Source organism: Pseudorca crassidens, chromosome 4, assembly GCF_039906515.1.
Source record: "Pseudorca crassidens isolate mPseCra1 chromosome 4, mPseCra1.hap1, whole genome shotgun sequence".
Taxonomy (NCBI): domain Eukaryota; kingdom Metazoa; phylum Chordata; class Mammalia; order Artiodactyla; family Delphinidae; genus Pseudorca; species Pseudorca crassidens.
The window spans coordinates 65,075,604-65,094,568 of NC_090299.1; the positions used below are offsets into that span (position 1 = coordinate 65,075,604).

At 38.9% G+C, this 18,965-nt stretch overlaps 1 protein-coding gene across 29 annotated transcripts in view; it reads right to left on the reverse strand.

Annotated features, from left to right (window-relative positions):
- APBB2 (amyloid beta precursor protein binding family B member 2) overlaps positions 1-18,965 on the reverse strand; it is a 373,983-nt gene that overhangs the window by 251,074 nt on the left and 103,944 nt on the right. For 23 of the 29 annotated variants that reach the window (XM_067735799.1, XM_067735790.1, XM_067735794.1 and 20 more), the window contains one exon: positions 12,295-12,400. The gene's annotated coding sequence lies outside the window, so the exon portion shown is untranslated. Of the gene's footprint in view, positions 1-5,330; positions 5,432-11,304; positions 11,410-12,294; positions 12,401-18,965 lie in introns of all 29 variants that reach the window. The other 6 variants (XM_067735797.1, XM_067735796.1, XM_067735788.1 and 3 more) reach the window with 3 other exon arrangements.

Sequence of the window (18,965 nt, forward strand, 5' to 3'; positions counted from 1 at the left end):
TAAAATACTTAGGAATAAGCTTAACCAAGGAGGCAAAAGGCTTATACACTGAAAACTGCAAAATGTGGCTGAAAGAAATTCAAGAAAAGTCAAATAAATGGAACGATATCCTGCATTCATAGATTGGAAGACTTAATATTGTTAGGATGTCAATACTACCCAAAGAGATACACATATTCAATGGAATCCTTATCAAAACCCCAAAGACATTTCTGCAATTGTGAAGTCCGCACATATTCTCTCTTTCAGTAAATTTTAAGGGTGAATTGCTCCAAGTTACCAACAGACATTAATAATAATTAATCAACCTATAAAGTAATATATTGAACATTGCGAATTGAAAGCTACCATTCAGACATACAGAGGATTCAACGTTTAAAATAGGGTGGCATCATCACTAACATTCAGGCTGACAATGGACCAAATCCATAACTTTTTGCACGAGACAATCACAGGGGAGACTTGGTGAGCCTGTTCTGCCACTGCACTTGAAAAGCATACCAACGGAATAGTATAATATCAGATAATGGGTAGAAAGGCCTTTTCCAGCAACAGATACCTTGGGTCTCCACAAAACAGCTACAGTCACAAACCAGGGCAGTGTCAAGGAAGGTAATCACCATCATCAGATACAGAGAGGTTCAATTTGTTCAAAAATGGTACTGTGCATTTTTTTTTTTTTTTTTTTTTTTGCAGTACGCGGGCCTCTTACTGTTGTGGCCTCTCCCGTTGCGGAGCACAGGCTCTGGATGCGCAGGCTCAGCGGCCATGGCTCACGGGCCCAGCTGCTCCGCGGCATGTGGGATCTTCCCGGACCAGGACACGAACCCATGTCCCCTGCATCAACAGGCGGACTCTCAACCACTGCGCCACCAGGGAAGCCCTGTACGGTGCATTTTTAGGAGTTATTATAGATGCATAGAATTTCTGATTGACAAAGACCTTTAAAATCATATTACATGTGAAAATCATTTTATGGATAAGAAAATGAGGACCCCAGGAAGGGGTACCTATGTAACTCAAGGTCACACAACTAGCAGTTAGCAAAACCGGGACTAGAATCTAGGTTCCCAGTGTTTCTCCATCTTCCCTAATAAAACTCCTGAGCTTCAGGTCGGGAGTACCACCTTAGTCTGTTGGCAGAAAAAATCTCCCCACAAAATGATTTCTTTTTCTTTCCAGTTTTATTGAGCTATAACTGACATATAACATTGTATTAGTTTAAGGTGTACAATATAATGACTTGACATGTGTATTTATGACTAAATGGTCACCACAGTAAGTTAGTTAACATTCATCACCATGTATAGTTAAAAATTTTTTTCTCTTGTGATGAGAACTCTTAGGATCTACTCTCTTAGCAACTTTCAAATGTACGGTACAGTATTGTTAACTACAGTCACCACGCGGCACATTACATCCCCATGACTTATTTATCTTATAACTGGAAGTTTGTTCCTTTTGACTACCTCTCCCACCCACAAACCCCTCACCTCAGACAACCACCAATCTGTTCTTTGTTTCTGTAAATTCAGGATTTTTTTAGATTGTACACATAGGTGAGATCATACAGTATATTTCTTTCTCTGTGTGACTTATTTCACTTAACATAATGCCTTCAAGGTCCATCCATGTTGTTGCAAATGGCAGCATTTTCTTCTTTTTGATGTCTGAATAATAGTCCACTGGATATATATGCCACAGTTTCTTTATCCATTCAGCTGGTGACGGATACTTGCATGTCTTGGCTATTGTAAACAATGCTGTAATGAACATGGGGGAACAAATATATCTCTTCTAGATAGTGATTTCATTTCCTTCAGACATATACCCACAAGCGGAATTGCTGGATCTTATGGTAGTTCTATTTTTAATTTTTAGAAGAACCTCCATACTGTCTTCCATAGTGGCTGCACGATTTTACGATCCCACCAACAGTGCATAAGAGCTCCTTTTCTCCACATCCTCACCAACACTTATCTCTTGTAGTTTTTTTTTGTTTTTTTTGCGGTACGCGGGCCTCTCACTGTTGTGGCCTCTCCCGTTGCGGAGCACAGGCTCCAGACGCACAGGCTCAGCGGCCATGGCTCACGGGCCCAGCCGCTCCGCGGCATGTGGGATCTTCCTGGACCGGGGCACGAACCCGTGTCCCCTGCATCGGCAGGCGGACTCTCAACCACTGTGCCACCAGGGAAGCCCCTGATTCTGAATTTTTTGATAGCTGTGGTTATTGTCCCATCCCTGGGGTAAGCGGTTAGGATCTGCCCTGTGAGAGGTGGACTTCCCAGTGTCAATTACTCTGGGAAGAGGCAGAGCCTGACATAAGAAATGAAAACTAGGAAGGAAAGACCTGGCAGAAATCTTCCCTCTTCCAGGACCTTAATCTATTTGATGCCTGGCCTCTACAACTAAATATGCTGATAGTCCCTTCTGGGAGAGGGGGCTGGTGGTCTAGGCCAGAGAGGTAGCCTTGTAAGGGTCCAGTGAGGATGGGTCTCAGTATGCCATATCTAGTAGCAATTTTACGGGACTCTCAGGGTTTTGCTGAAGGTCATAAACTCAACTTTTATCTACTACAGGGAATTAAGGACATGTTTCCAAGCTAAGGATGGAGTGGGAAATAGGAAAGCAGAGTGGGATAGCAGAGCTATCACAGTGCTGGCAGCAATGATTAGCAAGGTCCCCAAAGAAAAGGGAACCTTGGGACAGGAATCCTGGCATGAGAGCTAGGTTCACCTCATCATATGAAGATGGTGTCCTTTCCCAATCACCTCAGAAGAGGAAGCATTAGTTTATAACTAGGAGACACAATGGGTTTCTTGCAAATCATCACAGGTTAAACAGATTTCCTGATACCAATAACACAGGATGATATTCAGTAGGTGAGCACCGTGATGACTGTCCAATGTTTATAGTCAGCATCCATTCTGATTGGCCAGAATCTGGTTGTCAACTTTTTGAGTCTCATCCTTCCAACAATAATACATGTCTCTCCATCTCAGTTTCTGCTATTGATTCCTAAGCCTTGGAGAACATTAACCTTTTCGTTAGTGCTTATCACAGATGCAGGAATGAATAAACACTATATTAATAAACTCTAAGCAATAGATACCATTATTCCCACTTTATAGGCTAGAAAACCGAGGCTCAGAGAAAGAACTCACCCACAGATAGCCTGAGGCAGAGCCAGAATTTTATTCCAAAACAATTTTAAGATTGTATAGAAACAGTCCCTCTACTCTGGAAATCCACCCTCCTATGAAAGATAACATTGCAGGGAACAAGAAACTATGGGACTTGAAGGTAAATGCATCATTATCTCATAAAATATCAATATTAATATGGAAAAGACTGGTCTAATAAGCATGATTTTAATCCTACCCAACTCTCATGCTGCAATTATTGTCAAGCATTACCTGAACACCTAAAAAGCTTTTACATATATCTGTATGACAAAATACTAGTTCATGTCTTCAAATCCATGTGAACTATAAAACCAATTTAACCCTGTTTATTAAGAGAAAAGCCCCAGCATATATTCTATTAATGTGCACTGAATTCCTATGTGAATCTCACTTGATTAAAATATTATTACTATTAAAATATTATTACTATTAAAATATTATTACTATTATTACAAAAGACACAATTTAACAGATTTAAGGAAAAAGTTTGAATTCAACAACTTCCCCTCCGGTCATTTATTTAAACCTCTGACAAAACCTCTGTTCTAAGAAATTATTTCCTCTACTTTCTACTTAGAGAACAAATGAAAGCACATCTGAATTAAATTACCACTGCTGTGGAAACACTGAAACTCTAAATAAAAACGAGCAATCAAGACAAGATTATCTCAAAAGATGCTAGATTCCCTCAACACTGCCCATCATCAGGACAGTCTTTAAATGCCCTTTCTCATAGGCTATGCCAGTCATTAGTTGTAATTAAAGTTCTTGTTGAAATTGGCTTATATCTCTCTACATCTGAATCTTTTCAGGTACCGCTCATTTTCTCTTCTTCCTACTTATTATAAGACATCAGACACTAGTCTGCTTCGAAATTTTACAGGTACTACATCCACATTAAGGTAATTCATCAAAGTAATCTGAATGCTGTAAAGATTATTTTTTTTAATGATACAGAATGTCACCAAATTCCCTTATTAGTAGGGTGGCCATTTAATTTATCATCCAAACCAGAACACTTGGTTCTGAAAGGGGGCATTATCAAAAATAGCAACAGGCACAGTCAGGACTGTCCCAGCAAACTGACACACATTGCCACCCTACTTATTAAAGAACCAAACACCGTGCTTAAAAGCCGAAAGTCTCAAAAAAGTGAAATAAGGTTCATGGTGGGAAAGAGGGCAGAGTGGGTTCATGTGTGAATAGAAAGTCAGAAGAGTCCAATCAGAAGGTCAAGAGAAAGTTGCATTCTCTCTCAGGCACCCAAACGCAATGGCATTTCCAGATTACATAAACACAGCTCCTTCCCACGTTGGATATTAAAAGGGTTTGTACATATGAATCAAGTCTGTCATATGTCGTGTGCTCTCCTTATTTATTTATCGGTTTATTTTACGGCTACCCACACACTCCTCCTCGATGTTACCTTATCTCCCACCCACACCCCACAACCCACAAGCTTCCTTTCCTCTCTCTTCCTTATTTTATGTCTCATCACTGAACCAATAAACCAGAATTCCTAGGAACTTGCTACATACCAGGCACTGTGCTAAGTCCTCCTACATAAAATGGGGATCCCAAAACTGAATTAGATTCAGTCCTTGCCAGCTCATTGTTCAAATTTTTATTCACCACTCTTCGTTTAAAACTCAACACAGGGGACTTCCCTGGTGGTGCAGTGGTTAAGACTCCACGCCCTCAATGCGGGGGTCTCGTGTTCAATGCCTGGTCAGGGAACTAGATCCCACATGCCTGCCGCAACTGAGAGTTCACATGCCACAACTAAGGAGCCAGTGAGCTGCAACTAAGGAGCCCGTGAGGCGCAACTAAGACCCGGCGCAACCAAATAAATTAAAAAAAAAAAACAACAAAAACTCAATACCATTTCACCCCAGCCTCCATTTCTGCATGTCCTAAGCAGCCCAACCAAGGAGTACAGTTGCCAAGTTTCCTAGTGAAGTCACCTCTCTATTTATTTGTAGATAATTTAGTACAGTATATACATTGATATAAAAGAAGAATAAACTAAACAACTTTCATTAAGGCGTCAAAATTCCCACATCTTAAAAAAACTTTATAAAAGCTCTTCTGCTCTCCTAACCAAGACACGGCAGCTTTTGGAGGGGAACACTCTTTCTTGCACACCTTTTTCCTCCTTGAAGCTGGTGAAGGATTATGTCTTGCCCACCACTGAATTTCCAGCACCGTGCAGAGTGTCTAGCACAAAATAGACACTCAATAAATATCTGTTGAATAAATGAATGAATGACGGGCTCATGGTTAATGACTTTTTTTTATGTCAACACCTCAAGATCTTTGCTCCATTGATCAACTCCTCTCTCAAAAGGCAGTCTCCCCACTCCCTCCCCCGCCTCCCCACCACAGTAACAGCTTTGGAGTCAGCCAAAAACCCCATATCAAATCCCAGCCACCTAATAGCAATGTAACCCTGGACAAGTTTTCTAATCATTCTCTATGCCTTATTTTTCTTACCTATAAAATAGAGCTAGCACTATCAAGTTTGCTAGGTTTTTGCGGTATTTGTGAGATTTGAAAACAGTTTATGTCAAGGGCCAGGCAGGAACCCGCTAAATGTATGTCAGATGAAAGAATAAAATGCCATTCTGTTCTGTGGCTCCAGGTCAAAATGTAACCATCAAACTGTAATTTGCCAAAGCTGATCTTCATTTAACAACAGATAAGCATCAGAAGTGGTAACACACAACTGGAGTCTGTCTGCTGTGGAACATCAAAGGGAGAGTTTAACACCTGCTTTTAAATGCAGGAGAATAACAATTAGTGCACAAGTAAAAGGGAAAGGTATACAATCCGATTTTATTTTCCCCACCAGGGTATCCATGTATTAAGGGATTACCAGCTTAAGGCAGACTAAAGCTTTTTTGCAAGGGTCACTTAGTAGGGGGAGGTAACCCTGGAAATGGTTTTTAAATTCAGCATTTATTGATAGCTCCTGCTTTTCACCATCAAGAAGGTACAGGCCAAGTCTGCCCTTCCTTCAAAGTGCAAAACTAAGCAATCAAAAACTACAAGAATAAGACGGAGGCTGAAGAGTATTTTTACCCAACTTGTTAGCAATCGAAGATATTAAACCTCAAAAGGGAATAACGTCATGAATCTTTGTGCAACTTGAAATTTATGAAATGTATGCCTGCGATGGACGGGACACTTTGTTTCCACTGTAGAGCCACGTTCTGAGACCCATTCTCCTGCTGTCAGGCCGAGCAGCAGCCGTGGGAATAAGCAGCTCCCTGTGCTTTATTGCTAGCACACCTGAACCTGCCATCAACTGCGACCGTGACAGCTATTTACGGGCCCTTACTTTCCCCTTTTCCAGTAACAGCGGCAGAGACAAGCTATGAAACTTCCCCAGGGTTTGCTTTCCTTCCTCACAGCTCTCTTGGAAGATGAAAGAAACCCCAGAGTTTTTCAAAGCCCAGAGGCAATGTTGATCTTGAGTAACATTTTCTATTTTCTTAAAAGACGTCGTTTCCTACTCTCCAGCATACGGAACATGAAGCAAAGCCTAAACTACCTCCTTAGAGTTCAGGAAAATAAATGCAGTAATTACAAGAGAACGTGAACTCTGGTTTAAAAACAGCAAAGGGTTAGGGATAAACACGGGCTGTAATACTGAACCGTCAAGTTCTGTCCTACGAGCTCACAGTTTGGGCCTCCTTTTAAAGAGTGTCTGAGCAAAAGTGGCTCCCGTCTGAATACGGATATTTCTTCCCTAAATTCCCAGTGAACCAAGTACATGAACCTATTATAACAACCTGTTTTCTTATCCATCTTCCTTTCACAGATGCTTTCTTGTCATGAGTCACAGAGCTCATAAACCAAGAAACTAGGGTGCAAACCTAGGCAGACTGACCTGAACGGTCTCCCATAATATGCCCTGAACCAGAAAAGTACTTCTGTTTGTTGTCTAAATCTGAAACCAGCCAGGACCAACAGGAGTAACCGTCAACACAAGGGCTCCACGTATTTTCACAAACTGAGGTCCTTACCTGCATGAATGATGGTGTAGTATTTTTTATGGACTCAAAAATATCATTTAAGACAGTTTTATACCTGCCATAGCAATGAAGCAGCAAGCACAGCTTTACAGCCTCCAAAAGGGCTTACGAGAAGTGCATTTTAGTCTCAGCTTCAGTTTTGGACAGCAAGTCACAAGATAAAGTGGCAATTAGGAATTTCCTGAAACTTTAGAGATCAATCTAGATATCAAACAACTAAATAGATAAATAAATAAACAAATATCAAACTAAAATCCAATTACCCCCATTTAAGTAACACTTGATATAACTTCAACAGAAGCTTTACATATATAATTTTAAAACACTGAATTTCAAGGGACAAAATATCTTAGAGATTATTCATCTTATCAATGCAAATTTTATTGAGCAAAGAGTTATGAAAGACAAAAAAAAAAAAGTGAATGAGACTGGATCCCAGGCCTCAAGACCTTACAGTCTATTAAACATTATGTAAATAACTATAACCCAATTCAAGTTAAAAACAATAAAAGATAAAAGCAGAATATACTATCAGAGAGACTGAAGTAGGGTATTAAGGGAGTTTGACACACAGAAAGGATTACTTCTGATCATAGCACAGTGGTTAAGAGTATAAACATGAGAGTCATACAGACCTGAGTTCAAATGTTGACCACTCCACTCCCTAGCTATGTGACATTAGACAAGTTATTTAACCTCACTGAGCCTCAGTTTCACAATCTTTATAATGGGGCGATAACACCTACCTCTCAGAACTGATATATAGGATTAAATAAGACGAAATATGTAAAACTCTTACTACAAATCCCAGCACACTCCCAGGGTTAATTGCTAGCAGTGGCTTCCAGTCCCAGACCTATTATTTCTCCAACTCACATGCCTAGCTACTTCTCTTACCAATGCTCCTTAATTGCTCTGGTCCAATGCCCTGCTAGATCCTACTACCAACTCTTCTTTAAAGATGAAGAGATGGACTTTGAGAAAATGGGGAACATGCCCAATGCCACACAGACTCCTGATTCCTTGGGAAAACACCGCCCCTTCCTCAGCAGGCCCACAGCATTTGTGAATCCATCTTCCCTACAAGCTCACCAGAGTCAGACGGATACCTCATGGGCTTTAAAGTTAGATGGATCACAGTTAGAATCCTAACTCAAACCTTTTCTAGCTGTGTGAATGCTGGAGAGTTACTTTCCCCCGAGTTTCAATAATCCCTACCCTAAGAATTACTGTGACAATCTAGTAACTCACTGCTATGACTTCCACACTTGTTCAGACAGCGGAGCCAGTCTAAGGGCAGAATATCAGAAATCTTGGTATATTTAACTGTACCACATGAACCAAGAATTATTCTACTAGGAGAAATTACAACTGCATTATATACATACTGCTTCCCAAATATTGTGTGTGTGTGTACACGTGTGTACAAATATATACACACATGTTTTTTAAATCATTTTTCTAAGTTTATTGATTAAATGCTTGTTATTCATTAACTTTTTTTTTCCTATTTGCTAATTTAACTTAACAAGCAGTAGCAGGTACCAAAAGTTCAGGAAAATATAATGAAAAAAAAACCCTTAAGGATTAGAAAATTCTATTCATGATTTATTTTGGAAGGGGTGGGTCAATGAATATCATTACTGAATGTTAGTAGTCAAACGCCTCATTTGAATATATCCAGAATATCACATGATACACACTGAATACATGTTATTTGAATCTGAATTTGAAACTCAAATTAAGTTCCCTGAAAGCAAGAGCATATCTCATTCATCTCTGTATAAGGAGCTCCTAACACAGTGCCTGGCACATGGTAGTTGTGCAAAAAATGCTGGCTCAATAAATGAACCTAAAATTGAGAAGGCATGCAAAGGTCTACAATACATTTTGCATCTCCAATTAATTTGGATTTCAATTTGCTCCAATAAATTATATTCCAAAGTCTATGAAACGTTCCTTCTGTACCCATCACCTCATCTGAGATATTAAGAGCTTCTTGGGAGGAAGAAATACATGGGTAGAATCCTTCCTTAGGCACAGAAATATTGATGAAGACAGCTAAGCGGGAGGAAGATGTCACCTGCACTCTTGTAATATAACAAAGGGACCAAAGAAGACACAAGCTTTATACACAGTACCTGTCAAACAGTGACATTTACCATTTTGAACACATATTTAGTCCCACAAGCCTCCTGTTCAGAACATGTCTGGTTACAGTAAACACAGTAGAGATTGTAGAAGGTGAATCCTAGTCTATTCTCTGCTCACAGATGAAAAACCCACACCATATATTTCACATACTTATACTCCCTTCTAACTGAAAGCCAAGATCACCTAAAATTAAACAAAAAGCTAAGATTCAACTGTTTCTCTTTCACTAAAAATGATATTTAGACAAATATTTATTAGCATGGGAATTCATTATTTATTAAGTGGAAAAGAAAGGATACCAAATAATTTGTAGCATATACTACTCTGATAGTATTAACATAAAAATAAACATAAATATGTATTAAACAGGATAATAAAATACAAGCTATTTTCTACTTCTTTTAAAATAATCCATGGCTAATTTTTCAAAAGTGCATCCACATTTTGTCAATATTATAGACTCAAGTTTCCACAAACCTACTTCAAACAATTAAATAAAACACTTGAAACAAGGAAGTCTTTGAAAACATATTTGTGATTAAGAAAAAACTAAAAGTAGAGGAAACTGGGAGTTAAAAGGAAGTGTGGGGTCTTCCCTGGTGGCGCACTGGTTAAGAGTCCGCCTGCCAATCCAGGGGTCACGGGTTCGTGCCCGGTCCGGGAAGACTCCACGTGCCATGGAGCGGCTGGGCCTGTGAGCCATGGCCACTGAGTCTGCGCGTCCGAAGCCTGTGCTCCGCAACGGGAGAGGCCACAACAGTGAGAGGCCCACGTACAGCAAAAAAAAAAAAAAAAAAAAAAAAAAGGAAGTGTGGTGGTTGTTTAGGGTTCTGAATTTTCCCTAAAATTGCACTAACTTCCCCCAAAATAAGTCACCAATTCATTTAAGTACCCCTTACAGTTTTCAAAGTACTGTCAGAAACATTCACCTGTGACTTTTGTAAATTTCAGAAGGGACTTCCCTCTATCTCCCCCCACTCCGCCCTCTCCCTTAATGTTTACTTCCATATAACTAGTTCTTCAGCACTAGATTTATACAGAGCATACTTACGCATTATAACCACCTTCTTTTTAACTTAAAAGTCAACTGTGAACATCCTTCTGTGCATATAAATTTTCACCTATGACATCAGTTTCAGTAAGCAGGGATCCTTCTGCCATAGTCCCTTTGGTAACACAGGGACTGTCTTTAGCTTACTGTGCTGATCAAAAGTCCTACTGATGCCTTGCTTCTACAAAATGGAAAACTAACTTTTACAGCAATATCACAAAGGGAATATTTTGGTGTAATGGACGAAAAATATTTCACCAGGGACTATATTAAATTTTAAAGAAATGCTAAATTATTTGAAAGGCAGTTTAAGTAGCTCACTTTCTGGGGCTAAGTTGTATTTCCAATCTAAACACCACTGCAAATATTGAGATCCTAATGGCCAGAGAATTAATCTTTTGCTCTTTTCGTTCTACTTCTGTGGACAGACTGGTGACTTCCAACATAATCCTCTTTCAAATATCCTTCCAGGATGGAATAAATATCCTTTATTTTAAGGTTAATATGTGAATACAAGGCTAAAAAATTCAACTAAATATATTGCTATCATTTTTTTTTAATTCCACTGACAATAGTATTTCACTACTGCAAATGTTTCACTGTAACAAAAAAAAAATGTTTTTGGAGAAAATTTTCGAAGTCCTTGCTTTCATTGGATTTATATTTTAGCAGAGACTTGATGGCTCTCAGAAACTGTTTTTGTGGTGTGTGTATACTCCGTGTGTGTATGTAATATTTTTTCAGTACATCTTATTTAACTTCAAAACAGCTTCATAATTAAAGACCCTTACCTTATTAAAATTATTTCAAATAACACACAATTTAGTTCTAAATAAATTTACACTACAAACAATATAACAATAAAATCTGATCTTACTGTTTAATGCTTCTATGGAACTTCTAGAGTATAGTTCTTTTCTGTCTTGTTTTGTTTTAGGAATGTTTCAACTATCTCATTTGTACTGTCAGAAATGTAGAGGAGCTGCAATACACAAAGAATACAAAGTTTAGAAAACTATCTAGTGATTTAATGAGCAAACAGTTCCTACTGTCAATGATATTGCTTCTGGAATACACCAGAAAGGAGGTGTGTGTGAATGCGTGTGATTGTGTATGTGTGTTGTTTCGCTTACATTCCTATGGGCCACTCACATTTCCAAGTACTATCTACAAAAAAGTAGACTGTATTACTTTTAGGGCCCATTTTACCTTTCTCTTCAAAAAGATCAGGGAAATAAACTGAACTTTATGGCGCCGAACAATTTCTTCTACAAGATAGTCAAGCCATTCACACAGGTTTCTCAATTAAACTATCTCAGAGTTTCTCGAAAAAGTTATAAAACAATAAAACTGACAGATGCATCAATTCTTCCAAAACCAAGCTACATGAGGGACTTATTGAACAAGTGATTCCACATTTTATTTTCCTTTCCAGACAAGAAAAGAACCAAATGGATTACATTCTTATTCTAAAAAATTCAGAACCAAAGAGCTTATCTAAAAGTCTAAAACTCCTGAAGCTCAGAAAACTGGACTCACTTTTCCGTCACACCATATTACACTGTCTTACCTTTAGAGTTTAATTCATCTACTGAACACCTAATAAAGGTTTTATCACAACCCTGAGGACTCAGTTTATGAAATCACAAAGAAATGGCACATTGCAGAAAGTCATCCTAATCTCCTGAAACGTTGTTTTATTTTTTTTAAAGGTCTCCTGAGTCCCTTTCCATGTTTCAAGTCTGTAAGAGCATATAAAACTTACAAAGCCAGGAAAGAAAGGAAGTAGAAAAGCCACAGACAAACTGTTAACTTTCTGAGAGAAATGTAACAAAATTTTTAAAAAGCAAATTAGAAAATTACTTACTTTTCCCAGGTCTTTGGTACAAAGCTCAGAAGGCAATTTCCCTTTTCCCACAAAGTCTTGTTAATTAATAGCAATCACTCAATGAGGTCAGGCAGCCCGAATATATCTAGAAATTGTGTAGAGACAAAAAGTTAACATTCAAAGTCAGATTAGAAATTAAAAATCAAAACACCCCATTGCTATTCACAGTCTCTGCATAATTAAAATACAGATTTCATTGGAATATCTAAATGATGAGCTATATTAGCTTCTTTTCTTTCAGAACAATACTAACAAGACTTGCTAAATCTAGATGGTGTTTTGATCTGTCATCTAATTAAAGTTACTAAAGCCGGAATCAGCAAGGCTTGTTGGCAACCGTTCACGATAAAAATGTCCTTCTCAGGGAGTTCTAAAAAGCAACTTAGGGAGGATGTGGACTTCTAATTATACTGTGACTTGGGAGGGAAGGTCTTCCGAAATCACACTTGCTTGCCTCACCTTCCAAAGATGAGCTTATCTCACAAACACAGAAGCAGTTGTAAATAGAAGTGAACAATAACAACTTAAAGAAATTCATCAACAACTTGTAAATGCCCTTCAGATGTATCCATTGAAGCACACTTCACTTTTGAAGGTGGGAATGAGAAGAGAGAGGCGTGTTAACTTTTTTTAAAAAATAAATTTATTTATTTTGGCTGCACTGGGTCTCTGTTGCTCTGCGCGGGCTTTCTCTAGAGTTGCAGTGAGCAGGGGCTACTCTTCGTTGCGGTGCACGGGCTTCTCACTGTGGTGGCTTCTCTTGTTGTGGAGCACAGGCTCTAGGTGCACGGGCTTCAGTAACTGTGGCACGCAGGCTCAGTAGTTGTGGCCGAAGGGCTCTAGAGTACAGGCTCAGTAGTTGTGGCGCACGGGCTTAGTTGCTCCGAGGCATGTGGAATCTTCCCGGACCAGGGCTTGAACCCACGTTCCCTACATTGGCAGGCAGATTCTTAACCACTGCGCCAACAGGGAAGTCCCAATTTTTTTCTAATAAAACAGAAAATTCGAAAATTCTGCATGATGATAATCTCACTTAAAACATAAGTTACTTCCCCCAACAATGCTGTGAACGAATACATAGGTAATACATCATTCATAAGATAAACGAGTTTAAGTAGGTATAACAGATGCCACAGGTACACCATAACCTAAAGTCTGTGCACCTGTCAGCCTCTCCCACACTGGGCCGCACATTAGATGTAATTCTAAGAAGCGTGATAAATTCATTTAAAAGCCATAAGAGATTGAGAAATAGGTCCTTTAGGAGGAGGCAGGAAGCACTGCCACGGTAGGCAGTCAGAATCCCACAGGCATCAATAGTCATCATTTATTATTACTGTCATTGTTACTGTTACAGTTTAGAGTTACTATTACTGTTACAATGTTACTGTTACACTTACACAGTATCCACTCGCAAGCCATGTTCTTCTCTAAGTGTTTTTACATGTATTAACTCCATTTAGGATAGAGACAAGCAGAAATATCCCCTAGACATCACCCTGGTGCCACATAGTACACTCAGTTCTCCTATAACACTCGTGTTTGCTCCAAGGTTGATACAGTAGGGAGCAACTTGAGCGTAACTTCATTTTCACATTTGTTTAGGTATGATTTCACTGCAAGAAACATTAGGTAATAGCAGAAGATTGCACGGGGTGGAACCCAGCTGTCTAAGGATACACAAAAGGCACAAAACCCACGCCTCAAATATCTGTTGGTGATCTCAGTCCCCCCGACATGTGCCGAGCCACAGCCCTCCAAGCTGGGTGCCCCAACTTTCCTTCTGATTTCAGGTAACCCTCTTTCCACCACTTCACAGTGACGCATAAACTGCAACCCTTCCAGGGCCTCAGTCCACAGGAAATGTCACGACTTTCTCAAGGTAAAATGCCATATTTAGTGCACTTTTTATCTATTTACTTCTTGGCCAACTAATATGTGTAAAACTGTGCTCCGATTTTTATTCAGTTCCCATGTTACTTTTTTTTAATGTGTCACTGATAAAGGTTTTTTTTTTAATTTATTTTTGGCTGTGTTGGGTCTTCGTTGCTGTGCGTGGCTTTCTCTAGTTGTGGCGAAAGGGGCTACTCTTTGTTGAGGTGTGCAGGCTTCTCATTGCGGTGGCTTCTCTTGTTGCAGAGCACAGGCTCTAGGTGCGCAGGCTTCAGTAGTTGTGGCACGTGGGCTCAGTAGTTGTGGCTTGTGGGCTCTAGAGCGCAGGCTCAGTAGTTGTGGCGCATGGGCTTAGTTGCTCTGCGGCATGTGGGATCTTCCCGGACCAGGGCTTGAACCCGTGTCCCCTGTGATTCAGTCAGCTGTGGCCAGGTCGGCAGGGCCATGTGACAGGCTTTCCTCACAAATGGCTCTACGAGTGGTGCAGGTAACCTGCTAGTGTTGGAGGGTCTCCTGCAGAGGCGGGCAGTGACTGTGTCTCACCATGGGGACAAGGACACTGGCAGCAGAAGTTCTGGGAAGTACTCCTTGGCGTGAGCCCTCCCAGAGTCTGCCATCAGCCCCACCAAAGAGCCCAGGTAGGCTCCAGTGCTGGGCTGCCTCATTGATAAAGGTTTTTGAGTGTTATGTCCCTGATCCTACTTTTCCCTTAAGCACTGGGGGATTTACTGCATAGCATGGTGGTTTTTAGAAACACATATATTGCATTTTAGCAGAACTCACTGTATAATAACTAGTGTTTACAAGGATGCTTGTGTGTTGTGTGTTTTGTTTTGTGTTTCGGGGTTTTTTTGGCCATGCCACATGGCTTATGGGATCTTAGTTCCCCGACCAGGGATCGAACCCAGCCCCATGCAGTGAAAGCGCTGCGTCTTAACCACTGGACCACCAAAGGAAGTCCCAGGACGCTTGTGATTTAGACCAGAGGGGTTAAATTATGATTTTCAAATACTTTCATTATGTTAAAGAGGATAGCAACATATGTAATTTAATTTTAGAAAGAATCACATTCACATACTTTACAATAACCTAGTATGGACACTTTTAAGGGTGTTTCAGTTACGTGAAAAATTTATTTATGAGAAGTTCCGTAATGGTGTTGTTAGATAAATGAAGTGTTACTGCACCATTCCAGACAGACCAACATGATGGTGTTATAAAGATACAATTCTTGCAGACAAGAGGACTTAGCCAGAATTGCTAGAGAGGAGAAACTGAATTACTTGTCATTCCTTGAAACCAATAAATTTTTAAAAGATTAAAGTTATCTGTAAAAAAAAGTCCAAGATATACATAAAGATATGTACAAAGAAGTTTTCTATTAAAGTAATAACATTTTAAGCAATTTTAAAATATAAATATTCAGCAATGGATAAAGTTTTTAAAATCTGTAAGATATTTAATAAAATGAGAAAATGTTTTTAAGCAGTGTTCATTGGGAATGCAGACTATAAGATGATTTGTTCCATATGATCTCAATTTTGTTTAAAAGTATCTATACCTAGAAAAAAGACTAGAATGAAAAAAGTCAACATTTGTGTATAGTTGCTAATTAGAGATAACAGAATAAGGATAGAATAATTTTTATTTTCTTTGCATTTTCCTGTGGTTCCCAAATCTTCCACAATAATCATATCTACTTTTATAGTTAGAAATAATCATATGCTATATAAAAATAGGACTAAGGCATTTGGTGGGGAAAAAACCCTCTTTTTATCCCCACTTTAATTCTGAATGTGACTCCAGCCAGTAGAATGAACACCAGCCCAAGAACAAGGGTACCAGATGCTTCCTCCACAGGTATTAACAGATCCAGTCACAGAAAGTATTTTCTATCTCATAATTCAAGGGCAAATACATCCCAAAAGATGTTCAAAGTATATAAATCCGTTTTAGAGGCCAAAATATAATTTGCTTTTACTGGCTAAAACAGTTATAGATTTAGTAAAATCCAGATGAAAGAAGACTTTTAATTATATAATTGCATATTAGCTGTCTTAATGTCTGAAAGAAATTTAGTTATGAATGAAGAAATTGTGCTCTGGATAAAGCTCCTTTCAAACAAGATCAAGATTAAAGAAATACAAGAAGCAACGGATTCGGTTGTGGGGATGAGTGCCTCACTCGGGGAGTTTTCGATATAAAGTAAGAAAGAGATATTGATCTTTACGACCTCCAAAAGAACTCAGCTGTATTAAAAATTTTCCCAATAACCATAAAACTGGACTTTGAAAATAATCCATTTGCCAAAAACGGTGACTCCTTATTAGTCATCAGTCTGCTTAGTTTAATCCCATGCACTGAAATTGCATAAGAACTAAATGGTGAAACTACAATACTCTGAAGTCAAGGGCCAGTGTGGAACAGTTTGGCCACCACACAACCCGAGTTCACTTACCTATACTGGCCAGCAGCACATTTAAAGGATGTGCCCCTTTCCATCTTCAGCATAGCATTACTCACATCAAATACCCAGTAACTATTTGGTGTAGAGCAATTGCTTTAGTACCACTCTCCATTCTCAAGAATGCACTGAGGATTAAAAATCAGTGATTGTGTGTGTGTGCGTGTGCGTGGTTTTGTTTTATAAAATTATAAAGCATCTGTAACATGCAGTGTATACATCTGAATAATAACCGTATTCCTGCTGTACAAAGTATAGATGTACTAGTCTCTGTTTTGTTTTGTTTTTTACTTCCAAAAATGCTGACTTCAATGGAAAACAAACAAAAAACCCTTCTGTTTCAAATTTGCTTTTGTATTTTTAAGCATTTTCATAACTTCCCTATCAAATGGAAACAAAGCTACTGATTTCACGTTTTGTTCTGGTTTGTTTCACAGAATAGAAGAGGCAAATGAATATTTTAATTACGCTATCATATACAAGAAGAGATCACAGAGGTGATTCTGAGTTCCAGAAAAATCAGTTCAAGTTCAAGATCAGAGACTATCATTTTATCAAATGTATGTTGATTACTTTGGAAAATAACTGAAATTCTTGGCTTCTGTGTCTCACAAGTTGCTGCCTAAAATGCTGCACATATGCACCTTTAATAATTTGCAACCACGTATTATAATCAGCAAATAAATTCAGATACTATTTTCAGTTAGGAGTGTTCAAAATAAAAACTATGAATTTTAATTTTTAAAAGAAAACATGCAGAAATATACATCTACCTATATACACCTCACACTGACTCTGAAAATACAGAACACCTAGGAACTCTCAGTATGGAAACTATATTTCTTAAATTGCTCTAAGAATTAGCATATGTATAGCTCAGGGGAATACACTCTCTTAGCATTACTGGATATAAAAAAGGGCAACCAATTTTCAGAGTCTACCTGGAAAATAAGCAGAAATTATTTTCTCAGGCTCTCTAGTCACTCTGTGGGCAGAATTCCAACATAATCTAAATTGGTCTTGGCACTATCTCACTCCCCCTTTTTGCATCACTACACCACCTCTGGTCCAAAGCCCAATGACCTTCTCTTTCAACGGCCTCCTCCTCTCATTGGTCCTTTCCTTCCAACTTCTAAACTTCCAATGACTCCATGGCAATATTTTAGCAGAAGCTGGGGAATGGGGGAGTTTCAACAAATGATTAAGGAATTTTAACTTTCTCTGGATTATATGCATTTTTAAAGAAAAATTTGAGTACCCAGATCTTGTTTTTCTAAGCACCATAGCTCACTGGAGAAATAGTTGGGTCCAGGCCCGGGGGTAAGGAAAGTACAATATAAGCCTAGAACATCATACTATGCCAGAAAGCAAGAAGTGCTCAAATATTAATGCAGACATGACAGAAGGACACAGGAGCTGCCTTGAAGGGGCTCCCACTGGCCAAATGTGGTACAATTTGAACAACAAAAAGAATGATACGGATGAATTATAACACACTCAATTTTAAAAAAAGGAACCATAAATCCACAGATATTCATGGAAAGGGGGATAGTGGAAAGCTCTTTTTTACAAAGAAAGCCAGCTAATAAACACCAAAGGAATAGCAGAAATAGAAAGTCCCACTTTGCAACCACCAAGGCAATGATTGATTCAGTCAAGGGTCATTAATGGACGCTAAAACCATTAGGGAAAGGGTTGCTATGGAACAGGATACTCACACAGCCTCAGAATATCACCCCACAGATTACTTATCACTTACCGAGGGGAAGAGGTATCTTTACAATGGAGAGCTCTGGCAGACCACCTTACCCAAGTGTTGGTTGGCACAATCAATTACAGGATAACTGAATGTCATGTCTCCACAGGGACTATGTAGTACGTTTGTCAAAAGGCTTAATCTGTATCTCATCATAAAGTAACAATCAAACAAATCCAGTACTTGTGGTACTTTCTGCAAGACAATTATCTTGGCATTTTCCAAGATACCAGTGCCATGAATGACAAAAATAAACAAAAACAGGGTGACTGTTCTGGATTAAAGGAAAAGAAACAAAATGCAGTGAATGACTGTTGATGAATCTTGGATGAGGAGAGGGGTTATAAAAAGACATTACTGGAATAACTGGGGAAATTTGAATCCGTATTACGGACTATGTGGGAGAATATTCTTGTGTTTGGGAGATACATATTAAAGTCTTAATATTTCAAGTAAAGGGTCATGACCTCTATAACTAACTCAACCGGTTCAGCAAAAATGTTTTAAAGTGTATGTATACAGAGACAGAGAGACAAA